Source organism: Diceros bicornis, chromosome 15, assembly GCF_020826845.1.
Source record: "Diceros bicornis minor isolate mBicDic1 chromosome 15, mDicBic1.mat.cur, whole genome shotgun sequence".
In the NCBI taxonomy this organism is placed as follows: domain Eukaryota; kingdom Metazoa; phylum Chordata; class Mammalia; order Perissodactyla; family Rhinocerotidae; genus Diceros; species Diceros bicornis.
In genome coordinates this window covers 16984089-17002611 of record NC_080754.1, presented here as the reverse complement: position 1 = coordinate 17002611, position 18523 = coordinate 16984089, and the positions used below count along the sequence as shown (strand labels likewise).

Here is an 18523-nt window from a genome sequence, read left to right as displayed (position 1 = left end):
TTAAATAACATTCATCTCCTTGAGTCATTGTTGGAATGCCGGATGTGGGGAATACTGCATCGTGGTTTTCAGAGTGTCACAGTGCCTATACAGCAGAGTACACGAAAGGTGGTTCAGATGATTTCTTGCATTTTCACTTTGGTTCACTGCACTCTGTCATTATTGACTATAGTTCTTGTGTGTTGACTGTACACAGTCCTGAAGTTGTTTAAATATCTCTGCCTATTGTCTTAATTTCTGCTGGGTCTATTTTTCTGAGAGATGATGCATGGACAGAGCAAGATCACCCCACTGTCCGGGTATCCAGTGAACTGGAGGGAATTTAGGCAGCTCATGCATGTTGCCCACTGAGCACAGTGCCTGGCTGGTATGAGTGAATAAATGATGATCATTGTTATTTTTGTCATAACTACTACAGTTCAGACCCATAGACAGTAAAGTCTCTAAAAGCAAGGTCTATTTCTTATTCATTTTTGTAATCCCCAGTGCTTGGCATAATAGTAATCAAGAAATAGCTGCTGTTATTAATACAATTACAAAATTTGTTAAAAGTCAGAACTTTAGGATTCATTCTGTTAGAAAATCCTTTTTGTGAAGAGGGGTTGAATAAAATTTTTGACAGTCAGGAAGACAATTATAAAGGAATTTGTCAAGACAAACCTGTCCATCATATTGCGTTAGGCGTCAGTTTCCCAGTCTTGCTCCTCTTTGACTTGACACGTCTTTCTCCCGGCCAAAATGAGAAGTGCCCATTCGTATCAGATCCTTTTCATCTGTGAAATGGTCTTCAGTAGTTTTCCATTTATGTCGTGTGTCTTACATCCCATACACTGGAGTTGTCTCCAAAGATGAATCTACTTGACTCCAGGATGGATGGTGCTCTGCACTTGTTTGTCTAGTTGCCATGCAGTGGATTATGCTTCAAGGAATTGGGGCAAATGGTACAATAGGTATTGGGCCAAGAGGCCAGGCACTTGGGAAATTGCCATTAGAAACTTCTACTTTCATTAAAATCCAGGACCAGTTTCTCAGCACTACTAAGACCATAACATTTTTTAGAACTCAGAACCATTGGACCCCTTCTAAGGTTAGCTGCCTGTGTTTTTTTTTTTTTTTTTCCCATAAGGTTCTCTGCCCTTCCCTACCAATTTTAATTTATTCCCAAAAGGGTTCCCTTCATTTTTATTAAATCAGCTTCTGGTGATGCAAATTAAGGCTCTCATAAAGCTTGGCCTCTGAGGCAAAACTAAAATGATAAAATTTAGACTTAGTGAATTGTACTGTTATCATGTTGAATAATATTTAAGGACATCAAAGAACTTTATAAACACATTTCACATACGGTATTTGACCTTCTCCCTCTGACTTACTTCATTAGGTAGTAGATAATAACAACAATAAACAAACACATAGGGACAGAGATTGGATTGGTGGTTACCAGAGGGGAAGGGGGGAGGGAGGAGGGTGAAAGGGATAATTCGATACCTGTGTGTGGCGATGGGTTGTAATTAGTATTTTGGTGGTGAACATGATGTAATCTATGCAGAAATAGAAGTATAATGATGTACACCTGAAATTTTTACAATGTTATAAACCAATGTTACTGCAATAAACAAACAAACAAAAAATAATAAAAAAATAATAAAATAAATAGTAAACACATTTCACATTTTTTAAGATTAAAAAATTGAGGTGAAAGGGATTTAAGGGCAGAGCACCATCAAACATTATAGGTAGAAAGCATGTAAGAAATAAAAGGCCAGTCATCTCATTCTGAAATAAGGAAATTGAGGCCCAAGGTAGGGCATGCAGGTTACCCAACTGTAATGACCACCAATGCAGAGCAACCTTAGACGTCTGCATGAGAGTAGACCTGAATTTATACTCTGGGGCTTTGATCTTTCCTCTACACTCAGGGGTCTGAGCTGTGTTTTCTGAGGAACAAATTGCCTTTGGCTCATTTTATGAGACCCATTGAAGTGTAGTCCCCTCCACTCAGTAGTCCCAAATTCACATATAAGAAGTATTCTGAAAAAAATTTATTGTTATCAGAAAACTTTTTTTTTTCATTTTTCCTGTATATTTTGATATCATGCCTCTGGTTGTGCAATAAGTCAAATAGAGGCAAATTTATTGAGTTGACTTAATTTTCTTTATGATGATTTATAAAGTGGACAGAAGACCATTAGAAACTTCAGTAGTAGTTTAATTGGGCTTACAGTCATGATGAAACCAGTAATCTGAAGAGAGCCATTGTGACATGGAATTCAGACTTCCCAAGAGTGTGCCTCACGCATGGTGTCAGAATGTCGCTGTTGCCAGGGGTCATTTCCATCAGAGAAAAGTTTTCCAGGGACTGAAATAAATGAAATAAACTTTAATAATTTAAAATGAATTACTTGCCCTGGTAATTTATTTCAGGTTGCCTTTATTGGATTCTGTCATTTAGCAATCCAAAGAGACCATGGTAGGAACTTTTCTATTATTTTACCCAGAGCTAAATCCTGGGTACATCTTAGTTTCTTCCTCAAATTTATTTTATCCCCTCCTGACCTTCCTACTCCCAGCCATGAAGAAGCTCAAGTCACTATGTAAAAAGAATTAGTGGCCTAAGTCTTTGTGTCCCAAGTAATGAGACAATATTCTGCCTTAAAAAATTCCATGGAAGCTTTGGCACGTAGAGAAGAAGGGAAAATAAAGATGCCAGAGCAGGGCCTTGGGTGTGGATGCTCAACAAGGTTCTCTCCTCAGACCTCTTGCCTCTTTTCTCTATAATAATGAATTAAAATTTACCCTACGCTTCTTGTGAACAAATCATTTTGTCAGGATTCATAGATAAATAACATCTGTTTTCTATCATCAAGTAGTTCATAACCTGTTTGGACAATAACTACATCTTTCTTATAGACAAAATGTTAAATGGATGTTAGAGGGAAGTAAATGTTTATCATTTCTTCTGAACCATCAAGGAATAATATGATATTAACAAGCAGCCCAAGTAGAGGAAGTAATAAAAATGAAATTTGAGGAAACAGTGAGTAGTAATGGTGTGATGTGGGATGTAGGGATGTTGGTTGTGGCCAGTGTTTTCCAAAGTGTGAGTGTCAACCCATTCATAGGTCATGAAATCAGCTTTGAGGATCACAGTCAATATGCTTTTAATGAAATAGAATCAAAAGAAAAAAATTATAAAAAGAGTGTGTTATATATTTTTGAGGTAATGGATTGCAAAATATATTTTTTACTAGGAATCATGCCACCAAAATATGAAAGCAGATGATATTAAGCAGTATTTAAAAGATGATAGGTCTTTTAAATACTTAACTCAGAATGGCTATTATCAAAAAGACAAGAAATAACAAGTGTTGGCAAGGATGTGAAGAAAAAGGAACAGTCGTGCACTGTTGCGAATGTAGATTGGTGCAGCCACTATGGAAAACAGTTGGAGGTTCCTCAAAAAATTAAATATAGAGCTACCGATTGATCCAGCAATTCCTTTACCAGGCATCTATCTGAAGAAAACTGAAAACACTAATTTGAAAAGATATATACACCCCTATTTTCATTGTAGCATTATTTACAATAATCGAGATATGGGAACAAGCTAAGTGTCCATCAATGGATGAATGGATAAAGAAGATATGATTTATATATATATAATGGAATACTACTCAGCCATAAAAAAGAATAAAGTCTTGCCTCTTGCTACAACATTGGTGGACCTTGAGGGTATTATGCTAAGTGAAATAAGTCAGAGAAAGACAAATACTGCATGATTTCACTTATATGTGGAATCTAAAAAACAAAACAAAAACAGATTGGTGGCTGCCTGAAGGAAGGGGGTTAGGGGGGAGGCAAAATGGGTGAAGGGGATTAAGAAGTACAAACTTCAAGTTATAAAATAAATAAGTCGGGGATGTAATGTAAAGCATGGGGAATATAGCCAATAATATTGACTTAACTTTGTAAGGTGAAAGACAGTAACTAGACTTATTGCGGTGACCATTTCACAATGTGTACAAATGTTGAATCACTATGTTATACAACTGAGACAAATGTTATACAACTAAAACTAATGAAACTGTACGTCAATTATACCTCAATAAAAATAAATAAATAAATAAATAAATAAATAAATAAATAAATAAATATTCTACTCATGTAATCCTGACTAAGGGATAATACTATTTTCCCTCTTTTTGTATATTAGAAAGTGGAAGGATTAAGCAATTTGTCCCAGATCATAAAACAGGTAAATGGTAGAGATAGGATGTAAATATGTCTATCAAACTCCATAGTCATACTCTTCCCATGATTTGACACTGTTTTCCAGGGTTCCATGACTTCAATTATTTCACTATTGATAACTCACATATTTATATCTCTAGTCCTGATATCTTTCCCAAACTCTAGTCCTACATTTCCCATGTCTTTATTTACATCTTCAACTAGATATCACACTAGTTTCTCAGTCAGTATATCAAAATTGAATTTATCCTTCTAGTTAAAAATCATCTTCCTTTTGATTATCTTAATTTTCTTCATCTCAATTCTCCAGGTCATCTTCACTCAAAATATATCATTCTTCACTCTCTCACGCTTACCCCCCACAAGGTGTCCAATAAGTGGCCAAGTCTTGTTAATTCTTCTTTGCTACCTCTATCCTAGTCAGGCTTTCATCTTCTCCTATCTGCAATAATCTCCTAATTGGTAGAGACAGGGGGAAGGGAGACCAGCTCATCCTAAACACTGTTGCACCATTAGATTTCCTAAAGCAGGAAGCATAAGATGATGTCACCTTTGTTCAGACAAAACTTTAATAATTCTATGTTAATTACCAAATGGTTCCTAACCAATATTCATGACATTCTAAAATCTAACTCTAACCCCATTTCTGACTTAATCTTATGGTATAATATACCATACACTCAGGTGAAATTCCCTCATGCACCTTTATTAGTGTTGTTTCTGCCATCTGGAATGTCCATCATTCTGTTTTTCCATATGCAAATCTAACCTATCCTTCCAGGTCTTCAAATGCTACTAATTCCATGAAACATTCCTCCCCGACTTAGCCAGAAATAACCCACCCTCCCCTACCTACCAAACTCACCTAGCTCCTGTAGTGGCCCTGCCGACAATTTGATTTTGGATTTCTAGCCTTCAAAGCCTGGGAGAGAATAAACTTCTGTTGTTTTAAGTCACAAAGTTTGTCATAATTTGTTACAGCAGCCTAAGAAACTAATACAGCATTCATCTACACTTTTTTACGAGACATGAATTACTTTCTGTATTTTTAAACAATATTTATGTACATGCCTTATTTTTTACTAGGAAATAAATTCTTTAGGGATAGAATCCCTATTTAATTAAAATTTCTAAACCCTACAGAGTCTACACAATAGAATCATTAATTCATTATTCAACCATGCTTAATACTGGTAATATAGAAATGATCCTTTAGGCTCTCATGGAAATTATAGTCTCCTAAGGGAATCAGACATTAAGTAAACAAATGATCACAAATTACAAATTGTAGTCCGTGAAAAGAGCTAATAGGTATGCAAGACAACAATGGCTGAGGGAAATCTATTATACTGCCCATCGGTGCTCAGGAAAGAGTTCTCATAGAAAGCGTCATTTGAGAGTTGAAGGATAGGAAGAATTAGCCAGGTGAAGAATTTGGGGTGGGGATGGAAGCATGAGAGGGAGAGAAAATTCCAGACAGAAACAGCATGGACAAAGCCTTAAGGCAAGGACAAATGTTGTGTATTCAAGGAAATAAAAGAATTCCAGAGAGGCTAGAGCAAATGAGCAAAGGAGAGTGACTGGAGGTAAGGTCAGAGAAGTAGCCAGGGTGAGGAATTTAGATTTTATTCTGAATACGTTGGAAAAGCACATAGTAGATGCACAAAAAGAAAAATAAATAAATATATGTATGTTGAAGGATAGCTCAAGAATAGAACAAACTCAAAATAACTCAATGGTAAATAGTATGCACAAGTTCATAGCATCCATACGTTTATTTTGAATCCTCACTGAAGGTTTACTTCTGATTTTAAGTAGAGTTTGGACTTCTGAAACTAAGACCTAATTGTTCACAACATGTTTCCCATCTGCATAACCAAAGGAGATTTCTGACAACCTTCTAAGATAAGGTCAAGTTAATTTTATTTCCTTTCTGGTTAATAATTATTAAAATTCTGTTGTTGGTTAATAGTTCTCATATTTTTATTTATTTTTAAGTGCTCGTTGTGAATTGTAGGAATGAGTACCAAAAATGTGTTTCACTCCTAGAATGTATTTTTAACTGTTAAACCTTAATCTTATTTTTAATTTTTGTGTATTTTATCACGTGCAATGACCAGGGGCCTGGAGGCATAGAAAGCCTTGGAAATGAATCATCATTATCCTCATTATTACTACCTACAATATTACTGAATTTCTGGATTAAAAACAATCCAAACTGTTTTAAAGTATGATGCATTAATATCCTGGAATACCACTAAGTCAGAATACAGAGGTATTAGTTTGTTTGCAAAGTGGTGGAAATTATTCCTTTTTACAATTAAAGAAGAAATAGAGCAGAGGGAATGTGAAGATTAAACCATAGAGAAATAGGTTAAGCTCTAAAGATATGAGGATTTATCTACTGTAACTCAGTAAAAAGACACTAGAATCATAAAATATTATAGCTACAGAGAACCTTAGGAATTATTTATTCCAACCTCCTCATTTTGGAGATGAACAAAATTCAGGCCTAGAATTCCTATCCAAGTCATATAGTTAAATAGTTAATGGCAGGGCTGGAACTGTAACCCCAATTCTTAGGAGCTAGATTAACACAGCCAAACTGGTCAATCTGTGATTTAAGCCCCTACATCATAACTCTTTCAAAGTTTTAGGTGAAAGAAGGAAGAAGTACAGGAGATGAGTCTACAGACAAGCTTTAATTAATAAAAATCTAAACAATACATATTACTCACAATCTGTTTACTTAAGGTACCAGATGCTTTATAAAAGTTTTCTCTAATCCTTGCTACCACACTCAGCAATCACTCCACAAAGTAGGAATCATTTCCATTTTATAAGGAGAATACTGACTTCCAGAAAGATTAAGTAACATCTAAGATTTCAAAGACTGTGTGTCTGTACTGAGGCCAGACCTAACTGATTCAAATTCTATACTATCTCCTGTTTGGTGTTTTCGTCTGTTGCATTTTGTTATTGCCTTAGCTCATGTGGTCACAGAGGTCATTAGTTTTCTAATAGCCCAAATATCTGAAAAACTTGGAAGAAAGTTAGGAAGGTAAGGAAGAAAGTTACAGTTAGCAGGTGCCCTCTCTGCATAAAGCTCTTTACATTTAATTCTTACAACAGTGCCTCAAGGTAGACGTTATAATCCTTAGTTTACAATTTAGAAAACTGAGGCAGAGTGAGATTAAATTGCCCCACACATCTTAGTAAAAGCCTGAGCCAGGATTCAAACACAGATCTGTCTGACCCTCAGTATTCTTCCCATTATTCCACCACCTCCAAGTCTGCTCTGCTCCTGGATACTAGTCTTCTATGGTCTGCACACCTCAGTTCCTTATCTGGCAAGGTAGAATTGCAATACAGGTTCTCATACACCTCCCAAGAAGAAAGAGAGTGTGTTGAGAGGGTGCTTTTATAATTTAGTTATATCATCTTATCTGGAAATAAATACAATACCCCCTATATGTTTCCTTCTTTGAGAAATGAGGAGCTGGGAAGATTAGTCAAATCCATGACATCAGTCTTTCATATCTACATTGTCTTGACTCACTGTGTGTCTGTGCCCAAGACCCCAGTTGTATCACAGATAATGGTACCATTAACCTAGATCCTACCTGAAAACACCTTTGAAAAGTGAAAGAAGTAAAATCATTGTATTTATTAGACTAATAAGAAGGAATAAGGTTTGCATTTTCATTCTCAAGACTAACTTATCTGAAGGCCTTATAAGTCTGATCACAGATAGAGGTCAATGAAGGTGCTCATCATGCAAAATTGAAAATCCAAACATACTTATGAACTGTTAGTATCATTTTCGAATGACCACTGAGGACCACATTAGAAGTGAACACCTTGGTAAAAGCAAGAGATAGACAGAGAGAGAGAGAGAGAGAGAGAGAGAGAGAAAGAGAAAGAGGGAGAGGTTGAAACACTTGTTGTTGGAAATTCCCACGGCAAACATGATCCTGAATTTCTTTCTGTGTGTCAATATTAGCAGCACTGCATACATACACTTCCATTTCTGAGGAGGTCATTTTCTATTACTGATACACTTGAACAATTATTCTAAAACCGGCTGTCACTGTAGAATAGCACCAGTACTCATAACAAGTTTATGGTAATTAGAAGTAATGCCTACTTGTTATGGTTCTGGAGTTGGTGTTTTTTCCCTCCTACTTCTTTTTTTTCTTTTTCTTTTTTTTTTTTTTGTGAGGAAGATCAGCCCTGAGCTAACATCCGTACTAATCCTCCTCTTTTTGCTGAGGAAGACCGACTCTGAGCTAACATCTATTGCCAATCCTCCTCCTTTTTATTTTTCCCCAAAGCCCCAGTAGATAATTGTGTCATAGTTGCACATCCTTCTAGTTGCTGTATGTGGGATGTGGCCTCAGCATGGCCGGAGAAGGGGTGCGTCGGTGTGTGCCCGGGATCTGAACCCGGGCCGCCAGTAGCAGAGCGTGCACACTTAACCACTAAGCCACGGGGCCGGCCCTCCCCCTTACTTCTTGAGTTTGACTTCCAGGTCTTTCTGTGTGAAAGCCCTTAGCAGTCCATTTAATCTTCTAAAATAACTCAGTGAAAAACATCCTTCCTCCTTCACAGAAGGGACTTGGTTCTTCGGTTCAGCTTTGCTCTTTGCAACATGTTGCTCATAGCCCTAAATCGTAAAGTGCAATACTATATCCTTTGAATTGCTGGGTCTCCACAGGAGAAAGAAAAAAAAAATTTTTAAAAATCTTATAATATTTTGTTAAAAATCCAGTTCTGGTTCAATGTTTTGTTCTCAAAGGAATTTTGAATGAAGAAAAAGCTTTTGCAAGAGGGAGGAAGCTTATCTAATCTCTTCAAGACTGATGAGAAGCAATCAGGAGACTTGTGACTCTTTGAAACCGTAAATTTCCAGGGAATTAGGCACACATTTCTCAAGAACAATGAAGAGTGTTACACTTCAGGTGGCAGCACGTCGGCTGGAAATGTACCTCTTCATGTATCCCAAACGGCAATTTGAAAGCACCATTCTTTGAGTCAACTGGAAAAGGGAGGAGGCCATGCTGAACTGACACTCTTTCAGGAGGTCATGAGAAATTGACTACAGAGTGAAGTCAGTCTTCTGATTAGTATCGGATTCTCGGAGTTATAAACCTCTTATGATGAAATGTCTTCAAAGATGTAGGAAAGTAAGTTCACTCCTGTGATCATAACTAGGTATTAGAAGATCTAGATTTTTGACAAAGTTGTTTACTTGTTTGCACCTGCACTAACTGGACCATATGAAATTTGTTTAACCTTGGCTACGATTTTACTGAACTTACTGATTTTACTGATCTTACTTACTTTGCTTACCTTATTTGAATATTGTTGGACTTTATTAAATAATCAATAATCAATATATGTCTAATATTGTTATCATTGCCATTGTTGTTACTATCAGAGTTCTGTTCTCTTCTCTGGATTAGGGCTGGCAGGAACAGCCCTGGGCCTGGGTTACACATTTGTGCTACCTCTGTCTTATCCTCTTGTAGCACTGGAAGGTGGAAGGGACCAAGTAGACTGGCTACTCAGTAAGTTAACTTGGACTCATCTCATCTGGAAAAATTGTCAGCAAAGTTTTATTTATAAGCCCTATAGTGTGCATGAAAAGCTCTTGTTTTTTAATAAGTACTGACTCTATCATGCTATATGAGACTCTCAGATTGATGACATAATAGTATCCACATTGTCATTACAGTTAGCACTAGGGAGGCAGGAACTGTAATTGAGTGGAGACTCATAGGGCTGACTATGTGCAGACTTGATTCCGGCGTTGTCAAACAGTTTTGCCTTAAGATAATTTTTCTTTTCTGTAGGGGACACTTTTCTCTATTTTACAGACAGTATGCAAAGAAGTCAAATGATATATATGACGTATTTAGAGTTCATTGAAATAAAGATAGTTCATAAATATTATGTATTATTATTACAGTAAAATTATTAGTAGAAGTCGCTTTGAGGTCTCAGGAGTAAGGTGCTTTATCTGAGGTCATAGTGGTTAGAAATTAGTTTGTTTTTTGAGTTGCCATATAGGGAAATACATACTCTGTTACTGCTAAGTACTGTTCATATTGGAAACAATGACTAAGAATGAATTGCTAGTGATATATTACTTCTTTTAAAGATTTATTTTAAAAACATTCTTTACTATAAATTTTCTGAGCAGGTTGTCTCAAATTAAAAAAAAAAAATTAACTGTTTTCTCTCTCATAATAGACAGTGAATTTCTTGAAAGAAAGGACCAGGAGTAATTTACTAATTTTCTCAGTCACTGAAACTGGCACCAGATAGGTGTTCAGTAAGTGTTTGTTGAGTATCCTGTGTAGAAATTTGGTAAAATTTTAATAAAATTTGTTTTAAAAAACGGATAGTGAATTTATTAATTTAACTACATATATACCATGTGATATGGACAGATGTTATTGAAGATCACACGAACATTAGAAAAAGAATGAATTACATCCATCGCTATTGACCTGGAAGGATGACCATAATTTATTTATTAAGTGAAAAGAACAAATTTTCAGGGTAATGAATATTTATGAATAAATATGTTGTGCATGTTGTATGAACATGAAAAAAGCTGTAGAAAAATACACACCATATTCTTCACAATGGTCATCTCACAGGGTGGGGGACAAAAAAGGACTCAGGAAGGATTGTTAATTTTTTAAAACATTTTTCATTGTTTCACTAGTTATAACGAACACCTATTGTGAAAATGTTTGAAAATGAATATGTAAAATTATTTTTTAAATTACTATCTTTTATTTTTTGGAAAAGTAGCCTGAGAAAAATAATCACCATACAGAAGTTTTAATTTCATTGTATTGCCCCAACTTCTGCAATACAGAGTAAAGTACAGACTTTAAATAGATTGATTCATTTATTCAATAGATATTTTCTGAGTTCCATGATGGCACTAGTTCTTGTGAACAAGTATAATGTGTATATGTGTGTGTGTGTGTAATGTTGGGCCCTTTCATGAGGTAACTTCATACATGCAATCACATATGAAGAACTAATAGTTGAGCAACCAAAAGTTATTAAAAGTAATTTGATTCTCTATTATAGTCTCTCTGAATATATAACCTACAAATGGACAAAAAACTTCTCAAGAAATTTTTTTTTGCCATCTCTCTCATCCACAGTATATTTCCCCATTATAGCTACCCCCAGTGTTTCTCTTACCTTTCTCCACTCTCCTCTTCAAGAGCTCTCACTAACCCTCCTTGGCCCAGGTCAATTAATTTGTCTGCTCACTTCCAAACTCCTTGCTGGTTCTGCCTTATTCTTCTCTTTCTGTTGTAAATTGCACTAGACTTTCTGGCTTATATTTCTCTCACTTACTGAGGAAAAAAAAAAAAACCACCTCTGCAAGATAAGGTTTCAGGACTATATTCCCAACAGAAAATTCATAGGAGTTTAAATAATCGAAGGGGCAGACCCAGAAGCCTTACGTGAAAAACAAGCATCAAAGTTCCCCTTTAGAATGTACTTGAATAGACTTGAGCCAATGAGATGGGCAGGAAATCTGAATTGGAATCAGGCAAGAGAGGATTGTACCATCTGAGGTACTATATTTCTCAGAGTCAGTACATTCTAGATCCCATTACAGAGTAATCCTGACAATGGCCTGACCTTTATAGATAGAGGACAGAGGTACCATGAGCTAAATTTACAACAGGAAAGTTGTAGTATGATGAACATGACTAGTCATAAATAAATATGCTTTACTTCACGTTATAGGCAGTTTGATGAAGGCTTTAAGTAGAAGGAAGGAGAGAGAGGGATCGAGGAAGAAGGAGAGAGAGGGTTGGAGGGATGGAGAAAAGACAAAGCGAGAGAGAGAGAGAGAGAGAGAGAGAGAGAGAGACAGGATCCCTACTCCCAAATAAAAAAGGAGAAAGGGTAGAAGAGTGGAAGAAGGTGGTTGGTTAGGGGATTAGGGAGCATGAAACAAAAAATAAAACGTATTTTGACACCCAGCCCTTTACATCTGCACAAGTGTTCCCTGGTCCCTCATGAGTCCTACCCTGGGTGGGCTGGGTCTGCTTGGCACTTCCAGCCAGCCAGCTGTCCTCTCCGTTTAGAGACTGCTGACTCAGAGTGAAGCATTTACAGTTGTAGGGAAATCTCTTCAGAATATGCTAACAATTACGTTTGTTGCTCTTAACTCCAGGGGGCTGAAGAAGTCAATAAGTGGCTTATTATGGCAAGTTTGCCCAAAGATGTAGGTCCCCTACTCTGCCATATGCCTTCAGTTTAGCGCATGTATGCAGAAAAGAATGTGAATTCTTATTTATGTTATGTGACTCCTACCTTTGCCCGATAGTCTGGTGAAAACAGTAACTCTAGCTAGAAAGATGTCAAAAATAGAGGTGTGGTTAGGAAAACAAATAATGTTTATGAGGAGATTTTAATGAGATAAGAAAATGCTTATATAAGGTTAAGGAAAAGAGCAAGATACAAAACTTACATGAAATATTAAGTATTCATTTCCGGGTGGTGGTTATTCATTTCTCTTCCATTCTTTTCATTTTCCAAAATGTCAAGAAACGGAAGGATGCTCTTGGGTTATCCTTCCTTTTTGCTTTTTTGTTGGTTTGCTGGTTTTTGATCAATGAATTAATTTTAATGGTGGCATCTTTTCTAAGAAAGAGATTTCACCTCAGGTTTGAGTGAAATGATGTTCTTGCTGAGAATATTTTTTTTCTTTATAGACTGCTATTATGGTGTAATATTCTGGTCATTTTTAATGCTCAACGCCCTTCAGCTCTGGTAAAGTGATTGGAGGAAGAAGGTTGTGAGGTAGATGGTTCATTATCTAATTACTGTGATGGATTAGTATAGCTCAAACAGAACTTTTGTCACTTCAAGTATGAATAGCCAAGAGAAGCAAGGTAGGTCAATGGATATTCAAACTATGCTTTTGTATATAAAATAGATGTTTACTTAGATGATAAATTACTTCACATTCCACTTATAAAGCTCAGTTAGTACAAACATTTAAATGGAACAAAACTAGAAACACTCCAGAAACTGGATATTTCCAAAACTCAATAATCTCCTATTCTTCTGAATATTTACCTATTTATCTTATTGTCGCCTTATGACTTCCTCAGACCATTTTCATGGCTTATGTTCTAGTTTAGGTTCTGCAACTCTTTAGAATCTAGATGTAAATATCCTTACAATTGACACCTCTTCTGCTTTTAACTAAAAGGCTACTTAATTTCTCCCAGCTTGAGTGGTTCTTCCGCCATTTACAATTCTAAACGTCTCTTCCCTTCCTCTCTGTGTGCTCTGCTATAGTTACTTTCACTTGCTTACTCTTAGCTCCCCCTAACTCAGGATCTCTTCCTCTACCTCGGAGGTTCCTAATCCTGGCTGCACATTCAAATCACCTGTAAAGTTTTAAAAAAAATACCGATGCATTGGCCCCACCACAGATATTGTTTTAATTAGTTACAGGTGGAGGTTAGCTGCATGCTAGACTCTTACAGGAACCAAACTCTTATTTCACCTGAAAATTTTTAATTCAGTTAAGTTTAACATGCGGCTTCACCCTGGGAAACTATTTTTTGGGTAATGACTACCATCCTAGCCAGATAATAAGAAAGCTTTAACATTATACATAATACAGCTCCATCTATGTATCATCACCCAGACATGCATGTGACACACACACAAGCACACATTAAGTTAACAACCAAACGAACAAATATTTGATAAACACAGAATTGCTATTACCATAATAATTAATTAGCAACTAAGGATAGCTGACCAAATTTTAAAATTGTAAATGAGATGTCCCGCATTGCTAAAGGGTATCAGAATACTCCTTGAGTTTCATTTGTAGGGGGCAGAAATGGCGGCTGACAACAATTTCAAAGGAATGCACAATTGATAGTCAAAAGGTGGAAACAATCCAAAGGGCCATGGATGGGTGAATGGATAAACAAAATGTGATATATACATACAATGGAATATTATTCAGCCTTAAAAAGGGATGAAATGCGGACACATGCTACAACAAGGATGAACCTTGAAGATATTATGCTAAGTGAAGTAAGCCGGACAGAAAAGGACAAATATTGTATGATTCTATTTATATGAGGTACCTAGAATGGTTAAATTCATAGAGACAGAAAATAGACTAGAGGTTGCCAGGGGCTTGGAGAAGGGAAGAGTGGGGAATTATTGTTTAATGGGCACAGAGTTTCATTTGGGGAAGATTAAAAAGTTCTGGAGATGGATGGTGGCAATGGTTGCACAACAATATGGATGTGTATAATGTCACTGAACTGTACGCTTAAAAATGGTTAAAATGGGGGCCCAGCCCAGTGGCGCAAACAGTTAAGTTCGTGTGTGGCCCGGGGTTCGCAGGTTCGGATCCCCCACGCACCCCGATGCACCGCTTGTCAAGCCATGCTGTGGCAGCGTCCCATGTAAAGTAGAGGAAGAGGACCATGGAAGTTAGCCCATGGCCAATCCTCCTCAGCAAAAAAGAGGAGGATTGGCATCGGATGTTAGCTCAGGGCTGACCTTCCTCACCAAAAAAAAAAAAAAAAAAAAAAATGGTTAAAATGGTAACTTTTATGTTATGTATATTTTACCACAATAAAAAAGAGGAATGTAATTGGAAAACTTTTAAGAAATTTCAGTGAAAATGGATTGCAGTTACAGAGTTCAGAGGCACAATTGAACTGAGTAATTTATTCACAGAATCATTAGGGCTTGATGAAATATAATAATTTATTAGTTTAAGTAATAGGCTTTACTTTGCTGTTGAGGTCTGTCATGCTTATGAAATTCAAACACTGGTCTTATCCTTGATCCACAAGCAGTAATGGATTGTAATAAACTATAGAGAGCAAATTTTACATAAACAGCATTATTATTAAATGCTCATAGCTATACTAGAATCCTCATTTTGGTCAGCTGATAGCAGAGGCAGACCTGCAGGTTTCTCTTTCACCAACAATACTATCTCTAACCAAATTATCTTCTTGGTAGAAGAAGCCATGGCTTTGTATGTGTCCATATTTTTCAATAATTCCGTTTGTAAGCTGGTTGCTTCCTTTTTTTCCCCCTGAAAATGTTGAACATTTTTATTGACTTTTTACAGTTCTATGAATTTTAATGCGTGAATAGATTTGTGTAACAACCACCACCACTGTCAGGATACACAGCAGTTCCATCACCCCAAAGAATCCTTTATGCTATCCCTTTATCCCTCCACCAACCACCAACCCCTGACAACAACTGATCTCTTCCTCATCACTATAGTTTTGTCTTTCTGAGAACTGTCATGTAAATGGAATCATGTATTACATAACCTTTTGAGGCTGGCTTCTTTCATTCAGCATAATGTATTTAAGATTCATCCACATTGTTGCATGTATCAATGGTTTGTTTCTTTTCCTTGCTGAGTAGTATTCCTTTGTACGCATGTACCACAGACTGTTTATCCATTCACCCATTGAAAGACATTTAGATGTTTTTCCCCCTTTGGGGCAATTATGAACAGAACTGCTATAAACATTTGTGCACACGATTTTCTGTGAACATAAGTTTTCATTCTCTAGGGTAAATACCCAGGAGTCAGATTGCTAGGTCAGATGCTATATGTATGTTTAATTTTGTAAGAAGCTGCCAAACTGTTTTGCTGAGTGGCTATACCATTTTGCATGCCCACCAGAAATGTGTAAGTGCCCCAGTTACTCCACATCCTTGTCAACATTTGGTATTATCAATGTTTTTTATTTTAGTCATTGAAATGGGTATGTAGTGGAAACACTTATTTTCTTTTAAATACATTTTTTTAAACTTTTTAATTTATTTATTTATTTTTTCCCCCAAAGCCCCAGTAGATAGTTGTATGTCATAGCTGCACATCCTTCTAGTTGCTTTATGTGGGACGCGGCCTCAGCATGGCCGGAGAAGCGGTGCGTTGGTGCGCACCCGGGATCCGAACCCAGGCCGCCAGCAGCAGAGCGCGGGCACTTAACCACTAAGCCGCGGGGCCGGCCCTTAACTACATTTTTTAAAGCTATAGACAATAAGGTGATTCTGGGGCCGTCTTTCCTGGCTCCTACTTTTAGAGATATTCTATTCCTACATACTTTTTTCCACAGGGGGAAAAACTGTGATCTATTATTTTTGTATTTCTGATAGTATTACTTTTTTCCTAATTTTCTCAGAATTACTATTATTCCCTATTATAGCATGTTCATTTAATTTTTCAGAAACTGCTTTCTTGATGATCAAAAAAAGTCTTTTCTATGTTTAAATTCTAATGTAGCTTAAAACAGTGTATGTACCTTTGTAAATGCTAAATATCAGGTGTAAGAAAATTAAGTACTCATTCAGTACATGTTTGTTGAACGCTTGCTGAATCTTGGCCAGTTAGGTGAGAAATACATGCTATGATAGGAAAGGACGATGTGAAAAATATCCCATTATAGTTCTGTTTGCATTTCTAATATTGAGGCAAATTATACTGAGAATGTGGTTGCTGAAATAAAATTCTTTGAGATCAGCACATCAGGTGTTGAATGGGTCTTGGTCTCTACTTTAAAATAACATTTTGAAAAAATGAAAAATTTATGTCAATAAACACACATTTTCTTTTAGAGAAAAGAGCCCTGTCCAGGGAGTTAGAAGACCCACACTACAGCCCCACTTCTACCATTCCATAGCTTTGGAGCTCGAGCAAGTTATTCACCTCTCCAAATTTGTTTCCTTGTCCTTAAAATTAGAAAGTTGGTCTAGATGATCCCTAAAATTCCTTCCAGCTTAAAAATTAAAAACTCACATTGTGTCTTTCCAGGATTTACATTTAGCTACCAATGATGGCAAGAAAGGCAACATTTTTATCGTTTTGAACAAATAATGACTTTATATCATAACATAACATTAACTAATTTGTTTATTATTCTTCCTTGCCACAGGACATTGTCTGTACTCTGATATAGACGCCTATTCTTATCTTACCCAACCTCTCAGAAGCATTTCAAAATGTGATCTAATCCTGTATTGTTTTTTGGTAATGAGGTCACCTCTTGGCTTCAATGACCTCACTCTCTTCTGATTTTCCTCTTACCTTGCTGAATTATCAATCTCTTTTGTTAGCTCCTCTTTCTCTGCTCCATTGTACACCCTAGATGAGCTCATCCAATCCAATAGATTTAAATACTATTTATATGCTGTGACTCCCAGATTTTTATCTCAATTCTGACCTTAACCTATCACCTGAGCTTCAGACTTATAAATGCAACCGTTTACTTCCTGTTTCCATTGGACGTCCACTAGGCATCTTAAATTTAGTAAGAGATCTTGATTCCTCACCCCATCTCCGTGAATAGCACCATCCTGCTGGAAGAAGCCTACTCCGATTATGCTCTATCTCATCTTTTGTCTTAGTCTTATGTCTTTGGCAATACAGTTCCCTCAAAATCTTAGTTGGCTACTTGTTCATTTGTTTCAGGTCATTTCCATATGTGAGTAACCATGCAAAAATTCTCAACTAGGCATAGTTTTTAAGCCTGAAAACACTGTGTTTATTTTTTAACAGGCCCCATGCTCTCCCTAACCTCACCTCCTCCAATTTAATAGTGACTATCTGGAGACTATTGGAAACAATAGGCAGGATCGGAAAGCACATACTTAACCTGCTCTTGCTCTGAGTAAGTTGCCATTGTCTGTCTGACAGATAATACTTGAAGAAAGGTGCTTATCTGCTGCTAAGGCTGCCACTTTGCTTCAGTTTTGGCACAGAAGAAGTTGGCTCTGTGCTAAACCTTTCTAATGTTAGCCCTCTGTAAGGACTGCCCTCCGTTGTCTGGTACCAGACAATAGATACCATTTAATATGGTACCTCTATATATCACTTAATATGTTCTAGATATTATTTAGATCTCTAGATACCATTTAATATGTTCCCTCTAGCTGGCTGGATTTCTTTCCTCCCTTCCCTTCTTAGAAATGATTTATTCCAAATGAGGAAGATGGCCCATTCTCCTACTCAGAAACTTTCAGTGACTCATCTTCATTGCTTACAGGCGTATAATCCAACTATAAAGTGTGACAATTAAGGTCATTCAGAATGGGACCATCAGAATTTCTATATATAATAAATGTTGTATATTGAAACACATTAATGCATTTAAAGGGCATGCCACACTGCCTAGAATGTTAGGCGCTAAATAATGATAATTATTTTATTAACAGA

General features: G+C 36.6%; 1 protein-coding gene across 1 annotated transcript in view; it reads left to right on the top strand.

Annotated features, from left to right (window-relative positions):
* ZBTB20 (zinc finger and BTB domain containing 20) overlaps positions 1–18523 on the top strand; it is a 535929-nt gene that overhangs the window by 92773 nt on the left and 424633 nt on the right. The window lies entirely within an intron of this gene.